The sequence below is a fragment of the Oreochromis aureus genome, linkage group 16, assembly GCF_013358895.1.
Source record: "Oreochromis aureus strain Israel breed Guangdong linkage group 16, ZZ_aureus, whole genome shotgun sequence".
Taxonomy (NCBI): Eukaryota; Metazoa; Chordata; class Actinopteri; order Cichliformes; family Cichlidae; genus Oreochromis; species Oreochromis aureus.
The window spans coordinates 23,121,645-23,144,397 of record NC_052957.1 but is presented as its reverse complement, the minus strand read 5'-3'; the positions used below and the strand labels follow the sequence as shown (position 1 = coordinate 23,144,397).

The window sequence follows — 22,753 nt, the reverse complement described above, 5'->3', positions numbered from 1 at the left end:
GCAAAGCTCACTTCACCTATGGCGATCAAGAGTTGAGTAATGTTTTTTTTTTTTTTTAACTTTTGCTTTCATTTTCGTGCAAATACTAAAACAATTTTTTTTAAACCCTCAAACGCTTAAAAAACAACTTTTAATTCGCACGTTATTTTTGGTAATTTTTGTCATATTTCCCCAGAATACACGCCAATATGAATCACTTTAGCAGACTCCATCTGTGAGGAAGGATGTTTGGTCTTTTTATGTGCACATCCAAAGTGGCTGTAACTTTTTTTCTTGTGAAATATTTTTTTTGTAAGAATTATGTGCAGTTAATTGCATATAAAGCTTTTAAATATATTTTTTAAAAAACCTGTCATGTGAGTTAGGGGTTAAAAAGTTAATGTATAGATTACATAAAGGTAGCATATTTTCTGGTAATTTTGTAAATTGAAGTCAGACAGTAAAGATTGATTTCCAACAGCTTTATATCATCTTTCACTTTAAGTGCATCCACTCAGTTTTATGTACTGTCCATCTCAAACCCCATGATACTTTTCACAGGAGTCAGGTGAATATTAAAAAAAATGTCATGTAAGTTAGGGGTTAAAAAGTTCATGCACTTAAAGGTAAAACCTCAGAAAAGAAACATTTAAAATATTAAACAATATTATAATATTTTAGAACTGAATATTGAAAATAAACCAGTAAGAACACAAAGCCATAAACTCCAGGAAGTGCAGGAAAGAAAGATAAGAGAGAGGGGGAAAATAACAGCACTGCAGAAATGTGCAGGGTCAAGTCCATGTGCAAGTGTCTTGCTGCAGCTCATATACACTTAACTGCACATTTATTTCCAACCACTAAGGTACATCATGAGGTGGAAAACCTCACTTCCTGCCTTTCCTAACAAATCAATCAGTTTATGCAGGGCACTAAATCATGTACGGATTATTTTAAATCAGACGTTATTTTATTTAAAAGATGGCAGGCCATTATTGATTTCCTGGGACATTTGGATACTGTGTACATCACTATAAAATTCTTTGTAATCCATTTCCCAACTACCCGAGATTTCTAAATATCAAACTGGTTGTAAGATAAATGATATAAAGTATACTTTACATATGTCACAGCTTTCTTATTTTTGTTTTCGCAAACTTTTTGAGACAAATGTATTTCCCATTAGTTGGATTTCAGTTAGTTTCATTCTGGTGAGCACATCAGCACTTATTATGTATTGCACATCTTAAAGATTGTTGCTTATCTGTCTGTATTTGCCTTAATATTCTGTGTATTCCCTGTGTCCTGTTAGATCAGCTTTAAGATAAGCAGTGTGCCATTTCAAAATTATCATTCAGGGAAGAGGTAGCTTGTAGTGTAAAATCAATAGCTGCTTAAAATTCATTGCCAGGCAATCCATTTGCCCTTTATGTTGCTAACCTTTCACTTAAATATGCACCATATTAAGATTTCATTATATACAATGAATGTCACAACAGTTTGCCCACTATTTCTCTTGTTTGCATGGGTTAACTGCAAATCATGGCGCTTGTAATGTCTGAAAAATGACTTTCATTAAGAGTATGCAGAAAAAAAAGGGAAAATATATGAGCTTGAGTGGGCTAATAGGTATTAAAAGGCACCACCGGATGTGTATGATGTTTTAGATACAAAGGCCCTTTAAACAGACTGGATGTGTCTGTCTCCAGTTACGAAAACAGCCACATAGCACAAAAACATATCCGTGAAGTGGTGAAGCGCATCCCGCAATATTCTGTGCGTCCATTTCAGTGCAAAAGTGAAATCCTTACCGGATGTAAAATCGTGTATTTTAACACAATCTGGAAGGAAAACAGCTTCTGAAAAATGTTTTTTAGAAAGTTTACTTCTGTCTCGAAAAAAAAAAAAGAAGTGTCTCGACTTTTTCCTCGGGTGTTGCTGACCTAAGTAGTTGCAGCTTGGAGAAACACTTTCAAATTAGCCCCATGAATGAAGTTCTCTGTAGCCTAATATTTGGTTAACTAAGTAACATAAACAGTTAACACGGTTTTCCTAAAAGTACGCAGAAGTACAGTACATGTGGATGAGATTGCGGTAAACAAATGACTATGTCAAAATGTAATCACCCCTCCGTATGATGAATGGCATCAGGAAAGTGTTTGAAAATGTATGGATATGGGACAGGACTTGTGTATGATCAATGACACAGTATATTGTTTGATGTAATAATTTATTCACCCCATAAAGCTTTGATAAAACAATGTTGAAAAGCAATTTAAATTGAATTCATTTAAATGTCAATTCTCATGGTTAGGATTTTTCTATAATTGGCTATTTAATTAAAATAATTTTCATAGTCATTAATACAGCCAGCAACTTGTAGCGCGCTGACGTGTTTTAATTACATGGTATTAACAAAATTGATATGCTTTAGAAAGCATGGTGAATAAGAAATAATTAGACCAATCATACATCATCCTCTTATGGACATTAAGTGTATCACAATATAATTGATGAACTTAAAAAAACGAGAAAGATAAATAACTTTAATTGTACAGAGTTGGTGTACAGAGCTGGGAACAAAGAATCATACTTACGATGTATTATATTTCAGAGGCAATTCATTATCTGTAACATCACTTAGCTCTCAGTGCCCAGCACTCTCCCCTAACCTATGATTACATGACATTTGAAAGCAGTGATACTGTGTAGTCTTTTAAAATGTCCTTTTACCCAGTCTGCATAAATCTTCAAAGTGCTTTTCCGCATGGGCAAATAAGCAGAGGAAAAGCAGCTTCAGACATAAGAATCATTTAGATGCTTGGAATAAAGCTCTTATTGATCATGAATATTTGTTTTCTCCAAGGTTATACTGCCTTGACCCCATCTATCCATAGACATCGGCCAACACAAACATGCCACTTGGGGTGAATGGGGGGATGTCAGAGAGCACTTTCTGATGGTGGAGGATGAGTGATCATTTTCGGCACAGTCCACATCAGTGTCTTTCCATGTAGAAAGAGTGGACTTTCACACCTGCTGTCGAGTTGTTGAGTTTGTTTGTTCAGAAGCCCTTACTTTTCATTCACAGAGCAAAATATGATCCTTTGACCTACAATGGCTCATTCATTAACCAGTCAGTGGAGAGCAAATAAGGTATTACTTACTACATTTTTCACGCACAACTCTTTCTCAGCTCCTCTCATCTGTGCATTTGTTACTTTTTGTCTGTTTTATATGAGAGCAAATTGAAACTTTTTTGCTCTTGTTCAGATATCAGACATTTAAACTTTTTTGCCGATTTCCTTAAAGAGTTTTGACCTCTCTTTTATGTATAAAGCGAAGGTAAAGTCAGTATTATTAACCAAAGTGGTCAAATATAAAATAAATAAATGGAAAAGTTCTGAAAGCCATAAAAGAAAAATAAAACGTCACAATTGGCAAGAATTTGGTGAACTGAATTCGGCTGTTTTTTCTGCAGTTGCAACTACTTCAGCAATTTTCTTCAACAACACTGCCAATATGAAGTAAAGTAATTCAGTGCAAGAAGCTGTGTGCACACTTAACCTTGACAGACGTGCGCTGAGAGTTTGGGTATTGTAGATGCGCAGTCTTCGACCTCTTCACCCAATTGTTTGGACTCAGCCGAGCTAATAGAAATGCTGCTTCGCAGAACGTATGCGCAATAACAGCTTTCTGGTAATGTAACTGCTCAAAGGAGCAAATGGAGCTCAATTCATTTTCAAAGCACCAGCCCCACCAATAGTCCCACAATTAGAGTAGTCACGGCCCACATCCTCCAGTGCTTCATTTGATGCCACGCAGCTTCCAATATAACTGGGGTGCAAGAAACAGAGAGATTTGTGGATATCTAAATTGCTAAAGCAGAAACCTGTATAAACAGCGGTAATTACCGGCCCATTGACAGTCTCTCAGTGTTGTGCTCATTCTGCCACAGTCGCAGTGATTAAAATGAATCCTCATCGACTTCTCCATTAAAGCGCTGGCAGGAGCGATCCCGTGACCTTTCCCCATTGATTGAACATAACAATCACAATTCAATTGTAATGCAAAGAGAACATTTGTTATAATGTACACGAGATGCATGAGCCATTTCCTGGGAGCGGAGAAGGGTAATCAATGGAGTGACTCTTGGCGTGATGCAAGGAGAATGAGGCTGTGTTTGCGGGCCCTAATTCATACAGCCTGCAGTGTATGATGGAAAGCAATGATATGCATGTAAACACTCAGATTTCTCTCTGCTCATCGTTCAGCGGGATAACAACAAATATCTACACGCTCTACGTCACTGTGGTTGGCAGTGGTGTACATGCCTGCACTTTAATTCAATCTGAGGTGAAAGTTTGCACCGCAGTCATACTGAGGTATCCCTTCCAAATTGTCTTTCACAGAGCAGGAAATGCCAAGGAGTGACTTAATGCAACATCTGACTCCACACTACACAATACTGGAAGAGTTACTCAGCTGACAGCTGAGGAATAACCTAAACAGTTACGCTCTTGGAACAATCTCACATGAAGCTGTACAGTGTGTAAGTGAGAATCGAGCAAGGACAAGCTTGTATAAGCACAGTAACTAACGATTAGCCAAATCTGAGCAAATGAAACTACAACTTGAACAATCTGTGTGCCTGAGAAAAAGAAAAGCATGATAGGCATAACAACCCATGCCGTTCAATGCCTGTTTAAAAGCCGCACTTGATCATGTCTTTCAAAAACTGGCTTATGAAGAGTGTATGCGAATTATGTCCTTAAGGGATTTCTTTTTAGAATCAGGAGATTATAGTTTACACGGACATTAAACAGATTAAACCAGCCAGCTCTCTAAAGGCAGTTTATCTAATGGAGAAAATGTGGTATGCTAATTGAGAAATTCCGATGGTAAAATTATATTTAAACCCCGCTCTCTCTCGCTCTCTCTCGCTCTCTTTCTGCTGGAGGATTTTTAGTTTGGCTTGATGAAATCAAATGGCTAATCACAGCCATAAGCTGAGAGACGTTAGCTGAGTGAAACAGTGTTTGCCATGCTAAAAGGTAATTGTCCCGGAAAACTTCATCGATGACAGATTCAATTCCATTTAGTAAATGTTTAATAAATGTTGTACAAACAGGCAGGCCTATCTCGCTGCGCTTGGAAAACAAAGGGAAACTTTAATTGCTTTAATCATCCCTAGCTTTGACGTTGTTATTGGCCTTAAAAATAGCAGTTAACAGAAACTGTCCTGCTGAGGAAATTGAACCACATTTGGAAAGCGATCCGTAATTAAGATAGGGGCATCCCGAGCAGCTAGGTCCCAGCAAATTGTTGTGACTGGGAAAAACATTCCAAGTCATACAAAGCTATTCAATTAACAGAAGGACCCAAGGAAAACAACCTCTCTATTATGTATCACTTACTTTAATCAGATTGAAAGCAATTGTATCCCTTTTTGAAAATCCCTTAACACAAACATGTTAATTAACAGATAGGAAAGTGGAAAGATGTATTTTTCATTAGTGGGTAAAATAATGTTCCCCTTTAACATCAAGGAAAATCAACTGCTTACTGCAGTTAAACCAGTCAGCGGTGTAAATTCCCTGCCAGCATTTTTATTTAAAACCTCATTAATGTGCTTCAACCCAGCATAGCTGTACCTTTAATCTGCACTAAAAGGAAATAATGCGTTTCCTGCTTTATTTACCAGCCTTACTTAACAAGTGTTCCTGTACAATTAGAATTGTTAATAGATCTGGAAACAAAAGGACTTTGAAGGTGGGAAAGTGCTGACATTATTTCACAGGGGAAAAACACTCTTGAGAAAAAAGATCTGCTGTAAATGTAGTTTCCTGGAACACAGGCGTACTGCAATGTTAGTCTCTCTCATTAGAAATGCCATGCACAGGACATAAATCAAGGCCCGTAAAACATTTCATTGCCACACAACACTAAATTACACACTTGCTGGTTTGCCACACTGATTGTGTTTAAACGTTGTAATTTTACTTTATTCCCATTAAATCTATGCAGAGTTTTACAATCCATAAACAGAGTATCCGTAATAAACGTTAATAAATGTCATAATTTGCATTTGGAAAAAAACACCCCGCTACATTTTTGCAAATATCAATCTATGAACCTTTCAACATTTCGTCAAACAAAATGCTAATTGTACCTTTAGGAATTTAGGAGACAAGTGACAAGAAATGAGATGCAATGTCCTTTGGAATCAGGGAATCAGCTAAGCGGGAATACATTAAGTGAGAGACCAAAGCAAAGCGGAGGAGGGATGTTCATATAGTGGAAAAAAGAGAGAATGACATTACATATATTATCATTATACAGATATCCCATTTAAGCAGTAAAACACCTGTTTTATCACGTGACCCTTTGTTGCTCTGTTTTGTACTGATTCTCCCCACTTTCCTGCTACTTCTTCTTTACTTGATATACATAGAAAAGCTTACCCTCATTGGCCAATCCTTATAGCTTACTATTGCAGGTTTGGATCCCACTTCTACCTCCAGAACTTCCTTAATTGTGGCATAGATTCAAAAACAGTCCCAGAAACATTCCTGCTGCAGATTTGTGGGCGGCACCTTCGTGATGTGATTCTCCTGTTCCACCAAATCCCAAAGGTGCTCTACTAGATTGAGATCTAATGAGGCCATTTAAGTACAGTGAACTCATTGTCATGTTGAAGAACACAGTATGACATGAATGACCCTTGTGACTCAGCTGCTGAAAATAACCAACAGAAGACGGGCACATTGTGGTCACAAAGGGCTCGACATGGTCAGGAACAGTTCTCAGACAGGCTGTGGCAAATTATTGATGCTCGGTTGGTACGAACAGGCTCAAAGTGTGCCAAAAAACCCCCAAACTATTACATCACCACCAACCTGAATTGATGGTACAAGGTGGAATGGCTCCACAGAGAAAGTGCAGCTCATCAGTCCAGCAACACTTTTACAGTCCGGTCTCATTCAATTTTGTTGAGCCCATGCCCACCGTAGCCTCATTTACCTTTTCTTAGCTGACATTAGTGGCACACAGTGTGGTCTTGTGCTGCTGTGGCCCATCTGCTTCAAGCTTTGACGTGTTGTGCATTCAGAGAAGCCTCTCTGCATACCTTTTTATTGTTGCCTTTCTATCAGCTCTAAGCAGTCTAGCCATTCTTCTTTGACCTCTGCTGTCGTCAAAGAGTTTCTATCCAAAGAACCAGCACAGACTGCGTGTTTTTCCTTCTTCTCTTTCGGACCACGCACCGAGATGATCATACACGAAAATTCCAGGCGATCATCAGTTTTGGAAATATTCAACCTGCTTCTCGCGCACCAACAACCGCGCCACACTCAGAGTCACCTACATTACCTTTCTTCCCCATTCAGATACATTGACTGAACTTCAGCAAATCCTATTAACCATGTTTCTAAGCCTAAATGACCTGATCTTCTGATGTGAATAGGTGACCAGATATTTGCTGTAATAAACAGTTGAGCAGAAACTTATAAAACAGACAGACTATAAATGTATGAATGCTGTGCATTAACTGAGATTAAAACTATTACTAATGTCATGTTGAAGCTGTTGTGTGCAGTTGCATCAAAGCAAACACTCATTATTTATTAAATTACAGCAGTTTAAGTTGTATCATACATTAAGAAACTGTCAAACTTTAACGTGTGCTCCTCAGTGTGCAGAAGTCTTCTTATACAGGCCAAGATTTATTAAACATATTATATTTAATATGTAATTCTTCCAAACTTACAGCGTAACTTTGTAGTATGAAGCAGTGTATATTAAATACTAACCAGCTTATCAGTGCAATGTTTAAAGTATGAACAATAGGACAGAAAAGTTAAATTATACAATTGTCTTTTAAGTAACAGGCAACTGCAGGCAATTTGAGAGGAAACATTATATAACTTACACTTACTTTGTGTGTAATGCAACATGAGGCCAAACTGGTTAGGTTTGTGTAAAATTACCTAATTTCCCACAGCTTCATAAAGCTGAAACTAAACAGCGGAACATTTAGTAATAGAGAAGAAACCATTTTTAATGTAATCATGTTTGGCTAATACCCAATAAGTTAAGGGCGGTATTCACACTGAATCATTGTGTCATTAACATGAACACCAATACATCTTACACTGAGCAGGCCAAGCCAAATAGAAGCTGCTTGCCAGTCCAGCAGCATCAACAGCCATCAGTCATGGAAATAATCGGCAATTTGTAGCAGTAAGTGTGCTTCTTTGTCCACGTGTTTGCTTCACAGTAGGTCAGCGCTTCTACAGTGTGTGATATAATAATTAGAATGTATTTTGTGAGTAAATACGAGAAGTCATTCCTCTTTTTACTATCCAAAATGCAATACATCAGAAACTCTTGGCAGGGCAATGCCGCGTTCTTTAATATCTCTCAGTTTGCAGTAGGTCACCGTGTTCTGCCGACTTAAACTATGCATCCAACAACAATGATTATTCATGTCATTCTTCAAAGGTCCTTGAGAGAAGCTTGATGCAGCAGCGATTCAACCTTTCGTATTAATTCAAGCTTGGCTAAGACTGTACCATCTGGGCCCTTGTACTTCATGATTAATGCCAAAGAGTTGATTCATATGTGCAATTGGAGTTTAATAAACATGGATTTCGGAGTTAAATGGCACATACAAATGCTCGGGATGAACTCATTCATAGTATCTAATTTGTGTTCTCTCTAATAAATCCTGCACATAATTGCTTGGTACAATCATCTCCCAGATACACAAATATTGGGATTTTGTGATTAGCATAATGTGTTTCTTCCATAGAGGAAATAATCCTACAACTCTAAGATGCCTTCAGACATATGTACATAAGATTCTTTATTTGGTCCAAATTAACTTACTGCGGGGACAGCGTGATTAATACTGGCACCAAAAATAATTACTGTTCAACGCTGCACAGATTAAGCATCGAATAAGTTTTTCCCTTTTAAAATCATGTTGTTTGTAGTAGACATTATGGCTTGGAAAACAGAATTGACTTTGTAATCCTTCTCTTACTTATGCTCTCTTGATCTCTTTCAATGTCACAGTACTTAGTGGAGGCTTCATGAAGGAAGGTGCTACTACTGCTGGTAGTATCCCAGTCTGACACAAAGACACCACACAACAGTGACCTCTACAGGAACAGAGGAAATCATGTGAATTCCAGTTCATGCTTACTTGTACTACTGTTACATGATCACATTAAACATTTCACTCACCTGATTGTGTTCTACAAAAGCACAATCTTTGATTCTAATACAGTACAGAATTATATTTGTTTTACTACAAATACCCTCAACTAAGAGTGATAGTAGTTTCTAGAAATTTACAATTTATGGCACAACTAAGAAGTTAGATTATTGTTGCTTATTGGCCGGTGGATCCCTTTGGATCAGCCAGGACCATGGCAAGTAAGGGTAAAGGTGTAACGCAAACAGGTGAGTTTACTGCATATTAACAATTAATGGCCTCCCGAATTCCAATCCCTCTTCTTTTAGCCCAAAACAAAGAACGGTGCCGATCAGTGTCTTTAGTAGTGTAGAGGAAGAATGGGTGGGTGCCAAGCCACACAGACCTCAGCCAAGTGCAGGATCACAGAGGAGGAATGAATGATGCTCAGATAAGAGGCAAAGTAAAGAGGGCAGACCAAACAGGAAAACTAAGAAGGGAGAATGTGCGGGGCGTTGCCTGCCTGAGCAGGGAAATGTGTTGATATGAATACATGGCATTCCTTTTTTGATTCTTGGTGAATTGTATAATCTGGTGTTTTGGGTTTTTTTTACTGCAGTAATGACCAAAAATATTCCAATTTAGTATGTATCACCAGGGTGTAAGCGGTATAATAAGGCCTCATTATATGACAAAAGTGCAACCCTCTAACCCTAACTTAGCAGAAATATGTAGCTTATTTAGTAGAAGCTCTTTTAGTGCAATAATTCCTTTTGCAGATTTGCTTAGCAGAAGCGCATACTCTGATTAGAAAGAAATGAACTATCACTAAGGAACAACACATCCGAGAGAAAAAAATGGTCCGTGGGGGTTAAATATGCAGCTCTTGAGCTAAAGTACTCATGGCACAATTGGAGACCTAAAAAATGCTAAATTAGTAGTTGAGACCAGGCAGAGAATGGAAAAAAGAAACACATAGGCTAATCTGCCTCTTTTCCCACACAAGGGACTGGGAGAACACAGGCTATGTTGTACCCCCCTTTTCTTCTTACCCGAGTTCTCCTTTATGTATTCAAATTCACTTCAGCAGCATAAAATTCTCCCAAGAGACAGCATTGTCCTCCTGCTTGTCCCTTGGGCTTCCCATCTCTTAGTAACATCTCTTCACTCCTTACAATTTATCCCTACACCTATCAGACAGACTTTTTTTTTTTTCACAGTACCCTCTTTTTAAATAGTTCAATGCAATTTAATGAAAATTAATCAAAATGCCTTTTAAAAAGGCACCACTGAATGCATAGCATGTTTAAAGCCTTAATACAAATTATTCTAGTTTTTTTCCTTCTTTCTTTATTAGTAGGCCTGTCAGAAACAAGCGCACTGAATCAGCCTTTCACTGGGTTTAACCCCTGAATAATAATCTCGGTTGTGTTATTATGTGTGAAAACAAAGGGTACACACATTTTCCCTCTCTCTGTGTCTCGCTGCATTCAGGAAACTTAGAATGGCAAATTTTACACCGATGGCTGAGTTGCAATTGCAGTTACAAATGTACGAACACTAAACTTTCATAATAACGCGGTCCAAATGTTTCAAAAGGCGCGTAGGTCTGCTCTAGTGAACTTGAATGTGTGGTCCTTGGTGCATAAAGTAAGCATAAGGCCAGCTCTATAGCAATGAGGCTTTGCTGAATGAAAAAAAGGGGGGGGGGGAAAGCCAGAGGCGTCAGAGTTAATACATTAACGAAGGGGACGACGAACAGACAAGAAATACAAAGAAGTGAAAGGACGACTGATTAGCGTGGAAGTGAAATAATGCTTATTATGGCTTATATTTTCTGCACTCAAGCGATGATCCAAATATAAGTCAGTGAATCTGGAGCCTCGGCGTGGACGAATATCACGAGCAGTTGCGCCAGGGGCTTTTACTCCGAGAATAAAATCATCACACTTTAGTGGGAGTGTTTCTATCACATTCTAAGTATCACAATATTGTGATATCTATTCACTGCTGGCATGATGCAAATGGGCTCAATGACATGCTTGCCTCTACAAAACTCTCCCACAGGGTTCTAATAAAACAGTACAATTTCCCACTCTCCACTCTCCCTCAGAAATGTAGCAGTCTGCAGCCCTGTGATCTGCCACAGACAAAATGAGACGCAGCAGCTACAACAGAACTGAGACGCAGCCAGAGTATTCCCTGCGCTCCTTGAATAGATAATGCTTTCCTTCACATTCCTTTATTCTTTCAAAAAGAATGCATCAGAGGCCAAATATTAATTCTTCTCGTCATATGGAGGAGCTACACAAGTAGCATACTAGGATGGGCTTTTGAATGATTAAGGGAACACATAAAGGGTTTCTTGTGGCGCTTTGAACTTTCTGCAGAGTTCTGAGCGCTCGCAACTTATTCCCCACTCTGCAGGAGACTTGATGTTAAAAGACAACATTAATGAAAGCTCTGTAACAGGTAGAGACAGAGGGATTAATGCAATCTAAACACAGCAAGCCTCTTAGAACTGGCTCTGGCTAGCAGGTGAACGGGGAAACACTTTTCCTCACTTTTCCCCTTTCCTCTCACCATGAATCTCCTTTAAAGAAATGCCAATAGATCTGATTGCCTAATTCGCTATTCCCTCCCTTCCTCCCCAGGCCCATAAAGATGCACGTGTGGGGGAATCACTTCAAGGAATGACATTGACTGGGGAAGTGCTGACTTGCACTGCTGTTTGTCTTTTGATGTGAGAGATCAAATCAATGTACACGCCTCTCTCCGAGCAACGTGCAGGCAGATTAGCATTAGCCCGAAGGTGCCTGCTTACACTCAATCATTAGCGTTTGCGTGCAACTCTCTAAATAATCAAGATGTACTCAGTGACGTTGTAGATGCAAAAATAGAAAGAGAAGAAAACGTTTGAAGACATTTGGGATGAAGGGTAGTGTGAGGCTGTCATAATGAGAGGAACACCTACCTAAGCCACAGACTCTGCCTGACACTGGCATTTATTATTGGTGTGAGCTGTGTTATTTGTCACTGGTCTGGTGTGCAATGGTGCTTTCACATGGAAAATGCCACAATGAGATCTCCTGAGTGCTTAAGTCAGATGGATTGAATGCTCTTGAGCGCTGATAAAGGTTGATTTTAGGTTCTGCCAGCATTATTGTGGGCACACTAATGCAGAATAATTATCATATTTTTTGCTGTCAAAAGCCAGGACGACGACATATTTAATGCTCTAAAGTGTGCCTTCGCGTCACAGGCGAGAAATGAATTCAGGTTTGAGTACGCTCAGGTTCATGTGTTTGTATACTTTCTCAAAAATGCTAATCCTAAATGTCCTGTCACCGTTAAAGCCTCGGTCCTCAAACAATCACTGTGGAGGGGAAAAAAACTATTAAGGGGTGCAACTTTGAGATTAAAAAAGGCACGAAGATCTTGGCAGTGCATTTCTGCCACATTTGAATTCATAATGTTTGCCTGTAACTTCATGCTAATGATCAAAGTTGGGGGTGGGGGGGTGGGATTCTCCTGAGTGCAAGTTATGAAGATGAGATGAGGAGAGAGAGGGGAAAAGGGAGAGGGAGAGAGAAACTGCTTTGCTGCCCTGCTTTGAACACTTTTACACTTTCCAACAAGCTTTGTTTTTTAATTGGCTGAAATTAATCTTAGGGATGTAGATGCCTGATTTGCATTCATTAAAACCCAACCAAAAGAAGTCATGCTTAATTCCAATCAAATTTGCTTAATTATGCATGGCGAGATATTCCCAAATGAGCTGTGGATTTTTGTTAGACCCTTTTTTTTTGTTTCCTATAGCAAATAAAATGTAATGAAGCTGTCTTTTTGTGTTTTACTGAATGTTGAGGAGCGTGTGAGGAGCACCTTGAGCCCGAGCTAGAAAACAATATTACTGCTAAAGTAATTATAAGAATCTGCATTTTTCATTGTTAATTGTGGATGTCAGCGTCATTAATTTTAATTTACGACAGGCAATAAAATTAAGAATACTTTGTGCTGATGTTTTAAATCATGCCTGTGAAAGGGACACATAATGCAACTTAAATCTCAAGTAGATATTGATTGGGGTGGATGGTCTTTTCTATGAATCTTAAATAGGCAGATGCTGGGAATCTGCTTGAGACTTCACTTTTACGAGTTAACTCCGGCACCAGATAGCATGAGTGCAATACAATTAAAGTGTCAGTTTAGGCACACACACTTATGCGCACATTCACACACACTTAATCAGCTAACCGCCTAACAACGGAATGATGTCAAACCAACTCCCCTCATAAAGGAGTGAATGTAACAACGCGGTCTTACAATGAACTTCTCGAAATAGAGCTCCACCGCGCTACCTTTTCTTTAATCCAGCAGTCATATTAATGCCACTGTCGGACGATCTCTGACTGTTTGTACAGACGGATTGAAAGCAGGGAGAAGGAGTTCGAGGTGTGGTACTGTACTGTGCGGGGTCTATGGGGGATGACATTATGTGTTTCTGCTCCAACACTTGATTTATAGCTTCATTTGGGCCGTGCTTGTACGAAAAACATCCTGCTGCTGCAGGAGCTTTAGTGCATTGTAGTCTGAAAACAAAGGAAGAATAAAATTGATCTTTCTGGACACACACAAAATCAATGAATGGCTATTTCCTGTTCCGTGGCATGTTAGTCCAACTGACTTGCTCAATCCTTGAACTTTCCTTGTGTCCTCATTGCGGGAGAGGAAAGGTCTTCAGAGTTCAGTGGAAACATAAGATGATGTCATTTCAAATTGGCCTTAGATTGGAGGGTTTTTTGTTTTTACCTCTCTACAGCCGCCCTAAAAAGAAAATATCAAAAGCTTATCGTATCTATAAAATTCAAGGTAGACAGGGGTTTTTTTTTTGGTTTTTAAAGAGTTAAACAACACCAATGTAGCCATCACAATCACAAAGGAAAAACATAATAAAAATCTTGAAATGTGTGGGCTCTTTTGTTTTTTTTAATTCCACATGTTTACCTATTGTTCTAAAGGATGTGTTTGTACCTGTTGCACAATGCTTTCTGTTCTCCAACAAGGTGATTGTGTTTCCAACACAAAAAGACTCTACAGTGATGTTCAATTGTTCTCTTTGGGGCTGGCTGTTAGCCAGCAGCTCCTTCATGACACATGGAGCTGGTACTATCAGCTCCCCTCTCCTCTTCCTGCCTGCTTTCCTGCCGGTGACTGAGGCAAGTCACTCTAATGCAACAATGATGGTGATTTCACTCTGCTTATCGAAGCGAGTAAGTACTTAAGCAGCTGCTTGTACTTTGATCCAATTTACTTCCTGAATGTGTGCTTCCTCATGCACAGTAAACAGGCCTGCCTAAGTTGTCATTAGTTCAAAGCCAAGGTAAATAGTTCACATGATTATTGTTTGCTCTTTTTTGCCCTCCTTTGTACAGTAACTCTGTTAACAGAAGTGAGCTAATGTGAGCCCTCTAAATATGGGGGATATTTCAGGTATCGGTTTTTATCTTCCAGCATTGCCTCTAATTCAATACTGCCGGCGGAACTCTGGAGGTTGAATGGGAAAGCCATAAGCTGAATACCGCAACCTTTAACATCATTGTGTGCTTGAATCATCCCCAAGGACAGGACAGATAAAAGATGATCAGTAAGAAAATTGATAGCACTGATTTAATAAACATCCTCAAAATGATCTCTGTGACCTGCGGGGAGTGCGGCAGTCACTCGTACTTCGCCTGGGTTAAAGAATCAAGTGCGATGATTCATTTGAGTGACTGAGGTAGTTGAGTTTGATGGATCATTCCTAAAAGCATCATTGCTAATCTTCAGCTCCTCTTTTTTAGGTTATTCACAGATCAGTGAGTTTTCCGGCTAATCCTGGACCTGACGCTGCTCTTGTCTGTGTACATGGTATTCATCATACTCTGACAGGGAGAGTCCTTCAGACGACAAATAACCTTCAGAGAGAGGAGGCAGGCAAGCAGTAGGTGTGCAGTTATTTTGGATACATTTCACAGTGGAGTAGGAAAGCTGCATGGGGAGATGTATGGTGTCCTTGTTGGGTGCGAAGAGATGGACCCCTCTCCGTTTCCTAGCATAATCATTCTGAGCCTCAGCCATGCCTTCGACAACTCAATCAGACAGCCCTCTACCTGTAAAGTGGCTGGGTTGATTTGATTGCCATTTTTATTGGATCCTGGTCACATAAATCAAACCAATGGGGACGGCTGTACAGACGTGACCACTCGTCATTCGCTAGTAGCCTTGGAAACATTGTTTCGGGGACCGCGTGGCTGTCATCGGAGGTAAATCAGGGTTCTGAAGTTTCTTTCCTCCAACACAGGAGCATGGAGTTAAATCATCTTGAAAATTGATGTCACTGTGCCCAAGTGTTTTCACCTATCCCTTAGATAGAGTCCCATCAAGTGGTGACAATGTCAGCACTTTCACCTTTCTCGCACAAAAAAAAAAAAAAGATGTTTCCTGTCCTCGGGCCTACAGGCCTGCTGTGGCTGATAAGAACCCTTAAAGTTTTCACCGTTTTAATCATAGGTTTTCGTCTGTTTATTAAAGACGTAGCTTTAAAACAAAGACGTCTGCAAGGCACTCAGACCAGCTAAATCACTCTATTTGTAATGTATCCTGTGTTATATGAAGTAGGCCGCTGTTTCAGGAGGTAAACTCAGAGACCTTGTCTTTAAAAGTTAATACATTGTTCACCACTAAGCACTGTCTGGTGAGCATTTTGATTCAGTGCGAAATGATTAAGTCTAACATGTCCACCAGCGCTTACAGTGGGAACATATTAGATTAAATACAGGTAGCTAATTTCCTCCTCTGCATGGGTGAGTGGGAGTATGAATGAAAGTGATGTAAAATTAATTTAGACCTCTAAAATTTTGATCACGCCGCGGCTATTTTGGTTCTCATGATGACAAGTAATAGGACGTTGTTGCTTTCTAACCTCACAATATTACCATGTTTGCCTATAGGGCTTTCAGGATCAATTTCATTCAGCATAAATATCACTTGATCTGTAAAACAAATTAGAAATAATAAAAGCCATAAAAATGCACCCAAGCTCTATTGAGATGTCCCTCCTAGCCATGTGTCAAGACTGAAGACATTAATGATACACGGAGGAGAGAAAATTACCATCTAGGATACGTCCAAACCAGTAAACTGGTAAACAAGCTGGCCGTTAGGAGTGGGGATGATTTGAATCAACAAGGGTGAACAGATATGGATACTCGGCGCATTAGTGTTAATAGGAATAGATTATGGAGGGATTTCGTGGAGTGACCTTCAGTGCACTAATTGAAATAGTATTCCGAGTCAGCAGTGGAGTAATCAACTTAAACACAGAATCATAAATCATCATGAATAGCGCTGTCACAACCAAGCCATTAGCCTCATGTTTTTTCCCCAGCAACCTCATGAAAATATCTGCCACACCGATCCGTAGGTTAATAGGAACAGAAATGGCATTTAGAGTCTATTTGGATCAAATGTACTGAGAGCTTGAAAGTAGAACTTTGCTAATTTGCAGGTAATGTGAATTGATGTAGTAAGGCTTGAAGATAGTTCAGACGACGAGTCAACACGATAACAACGTAAGGGGAAAACTCGTCTGCAGAAAAAAACGCAAGAACTCGATAAAGCCTTTTTCCTAACTCTAGTCCTCTCCGTACGTGACCGAGGGAGCCAGCGGTGACTAGATATGTTATCAGGCGGGGGTTAGGTAATCGTGCTGGCTGTGCGTGACCTTTGTCTTTTCGTATTAATTATGTCTGACTGAAACACAATAAATTGCAGGACCTTGCAGCTACACTTGCTCTCTCGAAGGATCTGCAGAGAGCGACCTGGGCAATCATTGCGCAATTCACAGCAAAACAAAATGACTGAGTGTAACGCTGCAGGTTTCTCTGAAGCTACTCTTTGATCTAATCCACAATATTCTAGTTTATTAATATTATCGCTTAATGCCATATTTCAAGTATTGATACACAGTGCTTTGTCAAAGTTTACAACATCTATATTAACATCAACAAGTGTTCTCGCAGTAAATAGCTTTTTAATTGCAACTAAAGTGAACGAATTAGATACTAAACAGTCGCTTAGCGTCAGTAAAACGTCTTTCACACAACAATACCCAGCAAACTTGTCAGAAATGCTGATAAGAGGGCCGATCCTGAGCGCTTACACTGCATTAATCAAATAGCAGGTCTAATTAAAAGCGCTTTAAACAAAGCTTTTTTTCTAAATGTTGCTCAGGTATGGCAATAATTTTTGATCAGCCAAGCCTGGAAGACAAATAATTAGAACTGCCACAGCGGCCTGATGAGTGATGTCAGCATCTCCGAGTGACCTTCCCCTGCTAATTAATTTTCATTCCAGGGAAAAAAGACCCCGTTGTTGCACATTATTAATTGAGTTCATGAAAAGATGCACCTGATTAATTTTTGTTGATAATACTTGTCATTCTGGCCGCCGTTCGTAATCATTTTATGGGTTTTCATCTTAGTGTTTTTCAAAGTTGATCTAAGTCATCTTTACTGGAGATTAATTTGTCCAAAGTAGAGCTGCCCTGTCCCAAAAGACAGCAGGGCCTCAGTGCATCTCACTTAGATGCCTAGCAAGCACATGCATTTGTTTATTTTTAATTCTCTATACTAAAAATCATTGTAGACCCACTGCAAAAGTAAAAACAGCTAATCTTATTTTTCTGTATTTACTGTATTAACAGCCATCGTCTATGAAGACAATTATTCACATTTACTGCCCTTAACAAAAGCTGCATCTTAACCAGTCTGCACCTTTACAAATGGATGGCTGTCAGCTGAATATTTTATATTATCTGCATTTTTTCCATTAAAGATTCTGGGTATTACAGTATTATAAGCCATAAAAATTAACCAGAAGACAACAGATATATTAAACTTTCTTCAAAGCTTTAGGAAAAGTTGCACATTTTAACACTTTAACTTGCGAACACGTAAAGTGCGTCGAATGCGGTACTTACAGTGTTGCTTACAGTGTTGCTGATAGAACTGCTGTATTTTGACATCTCAAAAAATCCTAAACACTACAAATTCAAAGCATACTCTCCTGTTTAGTCCTTTTACACATAAATTTATATGCACATGCTGTAAGCTCTGCATTAGCGGTATTTTTGCACAAAATATATGTAGATTTTTTAACATATTCGGATAACAATCACAAGCATGTCCATCCTAGGAAACGGTAACGACAAAAAGAAGAAAAACAGCAGGGAAAATGGAATGGCTGCATATAAATGAATGACTTTCAGTTAACACTAGCAAAGATTGTCCATGATCCAATCTGCATTTACATTCAGACCAAATCAGTAGCCACTATGATTAAAGAGCTGGAAGTCTTTAGGTTGTAAATCATTACGGCAGTAAGAATGTGACACTATAATTTGGTTTCTGTCATAATTACCATTCTATAGTAAATTTACCAATATCATAATAATCTACCGTAGTTGTCCCTTTACCATGCCAGTGCAATGAAAAAACTACCATTAACTGCTCAACAAGCATTTCGGCTGTTATCACCGTCTATAACTTTAATGCTCAGAAACCTTCCCTCAGCCCCAAATTCTGATGTTCTGAAGGAGCTGATAGTGTCACCTCTGGCAGTGGAAAAAGAAACATCCAATAAAGCATCATGAGTTACAAGGATGGATTTACAGAACTTTGACACAGTCTCAACAAAAGTGTTATATATTTTAGCAACTCTTAGAGTATATATAACAACTTTATTGTTAGAATGACGTTTCAGCTTTTTGCCCTTATCAAGGTCACTTTGACAGAAAAGTAAAACGAACGTATCTCATGATGGTCAAACCCAGCTCAAGTCAACTATTAGTGAGTGAACAATCCAATGCTTGGTAAATCCAGTGACAGAAAGAACCTACATCGTGGGTGACCCTGCCTAAAAATTAAATCATTTTAGATTTATAATATTCAGTAGCTAGGATCAAGTTTGGCAGTCAGTGTTCCAAATCTTTAGATTAGTGCAGAGGTTCCCAAAGTGTGGGGCCCGCCCCCTAGGGGGGGGGCGCAGAGCCATTGCAGGGGGGGCGTGGTATGAAAAGAAAGAAAAAAAAGAGCGCTTGGACACTGTGGACAGGCTTTTGACGGGGCTCCCACACAAACGCAAAGCAGGAGATGAAGCATCGCCAAATATGTTTCCAAACCAACTTCCTTCCAAGCCAAAGACAGGAAAATATGGTGAAGCATATCTTCCCTTTGGCTTCACCTGCACAAGTGCCAAGGTAGGTCTCCCCTGCAAAATTAGTTTCCCTGCGTCGGGAGCACGCGCTGTGCTTTCCAAATCACGGACAAACAGTATCCCACATTCTTGATTTTTAGTTCACAAACACTTCTTGTAATAACTAACTACTCCTGACATTTTGGACATGTTACTAACATGTCCAAAGCACACGCTGTGCTCTCCAAATCACTAACAAACAGTATCCCACATTCTTGATTTTTAGTTCACAAACACTTCTTGTAATAACTAACTAGTTAGTTATTACAAGAAGTGTTTGTGAACTAAAAATCAAGAGCTAACATGATGTTAGCTCTTTATACAGTAAAGTTACAGTGGGATACAAATAATATCAGGCTGATCCTGCCGTAATTTGTTCCCCCTGTTCAAATCACGGACAAACAGTATCTCACAGCTGTTTATGTGTTTAAACCCATTTTGCACAGAGAGACATTTTTTGAAAAATGTATTGATAGCAATGTTGAATATTATTACACAGGAAAAAAAAACAACTACACGTAAAATAATTACACCGTGATGCCTCTGCCTTTCTAAATGGAGGGACAGTAACTGCGTGTGTATATGTAAGCGTGTAAAACCTGAAGATAGTCAGATTAACAGTATTTTGTCTCTATCTGCCATTCTGCAATTCATCTCATGTAAACAATAACGTGGCGCACAGCGTGACGTGAAAAGAGGCACATCCCTTTGACGTTGCGTGACGAACTCTGTAATCCTCGTCCACACGTAAACGCAAAAAAGGAGTTTTAAATAATCTCCGTTTTCGGTGAATCGCAACGCCGTTTACGTGTTGACGAAAAGCCCAAACGCATAGAAACAGCTGAGTTTTCAAAAATACCCGTGTAGGTCTGGACGTAGCGTAAAAGAGTTAGTAGTATATTTTATTACTACCTGTAATTTATTGCCGTTTACTTGTATTTGCTTAATTGTTTACTAAATGTTTGAGGTGTGAAATAAACCGCAATGGAGTTTGTAAACAAAATATGGGTGTGTGTGTTTGGAGGATGTGTTTGTGCGGGGGGGTTAGGTGGTGGGGGGACGCGAACATTTTTCTAGTAAAAAAGGGGGGCCTGGCAAAAAAAGTGTGGGAACCACTGGATTAGTGAATGTGGTCATAGGCTTCACTTTTATCTAGTATACGTGCAACACGGTAGACGAAGGACGTTTTTTGTCTGCACTGTTTTCCAACAAGGAGTGGTAAGTGCAAAATCAACCGTTATATGTGGTTGGGTTAAAGGCAACATCAGTGATTTCAGCCAATCACTTTTAATGGTTGAGTAAAAACCAGAGTAAATAAAGAGCACCCTATGCCAAATTTTCTATCATGTGGATCCGTTAATTCTTTATGTTGGTTGGTCACATTAGTACCAGCAACTATATCAGATGCCAAAAACCGAGCAACTCGGCACCGTAACGTTATTGAAACTGTATTGCAAATATGCCTTAAATAAATGAACGTGGAACTCACTTGGTCCTTTCTATTGCGAAGTAACATGTTTTTGAAACTTGGAAGTGTGGTGTTAAAAAACCTTAAGTCATTTGTTTGTTGGTGCAGCAGATGCTCATATTTGAGTTAGCCTGTGCTAACATATTAATAGTTAACTTGGCTACCTAGCTAGGATGTTTAATCCCTTACCAGTCGAAGGCTCATGCCATTTAATCAAACTTTTCCAAACGTAGCCCCCTGGGCTAAGTTTAGCTGTAGTACTGTGGCGCTAACATGAAAAGTAAAAAAGAGGGTCAAGCTGGCCAGTTAGCAGATGGGCTCATTTACTAATGATTCAATGCATGAGGAGAAATAAACGTAATTTGTCATGTTTCTAATTCCTTAAATAAAACGCTGAAATATGCATCGCAGATTGTTTTTTGGGTTTTTTTTCTTCAATCTTCTTCTTCTTAATGGAAAAAACCTTTACAGCCACCAAAGCCTGCTATTGTTTGATAAGCTGCAAATGTAGAGTGGTGTCTGAAACTCCATTTAGAGTTAATAATACCCAAACCATTCTTGTTAATGAAAAACTGTAATTTATCTGAAGAGGCTCCGAGTCATCTTTGAAATGCAAGATGTCACTGAGCTGGCAGAAATGCAGTTTTTAATGGATACATCGACGCTGCCGCAGTATTGTTCATGACAGTCGAAAATGATGCGAATACAGTTGCGCGTCATTGTTGGGAAACTATTAATAGATTTGTAATTACGGTTGGTAAATTGTTGATTATTTTTTTCCTCTGTGGTATTTGATATGCTCAGCACAAAGAAGAGATGAATTAAGACTAATAAACAGGTCTCATGATTCTGTCTCTAATTGGAGGATCATTATATCTCTTCCAGAGAGATGCCCACAGCTAAAGCCTTTAACGGCACTATTTCAAACAGGACACAAAGGCCTTAATGAATACTCCTGTGACTTCACAGTGTCTTTCACAAAGGGAAACACATACTGTATGCTGTTTTTATCTTATACAAAGTTTCCTGTAATTGTTGGATTGAGGTGCTAGATCAACCCCACTTCCCTTGGAAACAACAATAATTACACTGAGGTCATATTTTAGGTTAAAGAGCTAATTGATCCTTTAAAAACATGCGAGAGACGTAAGATAGCAGTGGAATGATACTACATTTTCTTCTGCATGAAACCTGCACCCGCTCGCTCTGTGTGTGTCTAAATGTGATGGATTCTGGAAAAATATAACCGATATTGTTGTAGTGCAGAGTTAAATGTTTTACATTGTCCTAACATGCATACTTATGCATTACCATTACAATACAATAATGAAAATACATAGAGAAAATGTAATGCATGCTCAGGGAATGTGTTTAAATCTCTGGGTGCCATTTGCTCCCATCAGTGTAGCTGATAGAGTCATTAGAGAGCTGCTGCAGCTCGGCTCTGGGGTCTCTCTCCTGTAAATGGCTCTGTTGGATGGGTGAACAACCTTCACATGGTTCCGTGGCCTCAGAGCACTTCACTAAAGCTAATAGGTCATAGCTGTAGAGATGGGTGACAAAAGCATGAGAGTTAACAACGGATAATGTGAGAATGGATTGCATTTATCTGGCGCTTTTCTCTGTTTCACAATTCACTGTTTTACATTGCATCGAGCGAGCTTTAAGTGTAAGTCACGTTGTTTTTTTCCTCTGACTGCAATGACAGCAAGGTTTGGGAGTTTTGACATTACACATATGACCTCCATGCTAATGGAGGAGCTTCTTCTTTATCTATTAGTGACTAACGTGATCACCCTTGGACGGCTGGA

At 39.1% G+C, this 22,753-nt stretch overlaps 1 protein-coding gene across 1 annotated transcript in view; it reads right to left on the bottom strand.

The window, feature by feature from the left end:
• dachd (dachshund d) overlaps window positions 1-22,753 on the bottom strand; it is a 116,742-nt gene that overhangs the window by 92,049 nt on the left and 1,940 nt on the right. The gene's annotated exons all lie outside the window — the stretch shown is intronic.